Source organism: Martes martes (genome assembly GCF_963455335.1).
Source record: "Martes martes genome assembly, chromosome: 4".
Taxonomy (NCBI): domain Eukaryota; kingdom Metazoa; phylum Chordata; class Mammalia; order Carnivora; family Mustelidae; genus Martes; species Martes martes.
In genome coordinates, this window is record NC_137891.1 from 90001179 (window position 1) to 90002064 (window position 886).

Genomic DNA, 886 nt, shown 5'->3' on the forward strand with positions numbered 1-886 from the left:
TGACTCTCCATTGCCCTTACTCCTCTGTATGACATCCTTTCAACTTCAGTTTCCATGGCTAACTGCCCTCATTATTTCCATGTCTGCCAATTCACATCCTAGAAGAAGAGAATCTGGTACACCCAATTCATCTTTTCCATTTGAGTCCTGATTTTTTGAGAGGCAGCCCTAATGTCAGGGTCCATTCCCTGGTCCAATCAGGAGCCATCCCTGGGTAAAGAACAACCTAGCTCTGCTTCTCAGAGCAGGGGGCTGTGGGTGGGGCAGTTTCATCTTGAAGAGGAAGTTGGGTGTGGCAGGCACTTTGTTGACATTTCCAGTATAGGAGTGCTCCTGGGAGCCCCTCTCTCACCTCAGAAAAGTGACCTTGTGAGTTAGGACTTTTCATCAGGTACTCCCAGGAAAGCCCAGCTAACTGCAGCTGGTGACTTGCTGAGTTTGGAATTCTTGGTCTGCCACCTCTTTGCACTCTTCCTTCTGGAACTACCTTGATTTGTCAACTTATTACCTGTTTGGAGTTGGCTTGTTTCTGGAGTCTTTCTTCTACTTAGGTGAGTTGCTTCCAACTAGACTGCTTGACTCTTGGATATGGTGAGTGTTTGGATTCAACTTTGGTTCTGGATCATGCTTTTAGCTTGGATGTAAATTGCCTCACTTCTTGCTCCCTTGCCCCTTCCCTTCTACCCAAATCTACTGTGCTTGAAGTTGTCACTTACCTGAGGGTGCCTTCCCTTCCCAGCCCACCCACATATTCCTGATGGAATGACATTAAGAAATAGTTGGTGGCTTCAGGGAGAGCAATTTTAGAGGAATGGTTGGGGCAGAAACCAGACAGAAGCAAGTTGAGGAAGTGGAAATAGTGAGAAGTTTAGATAAAACTTCTGAG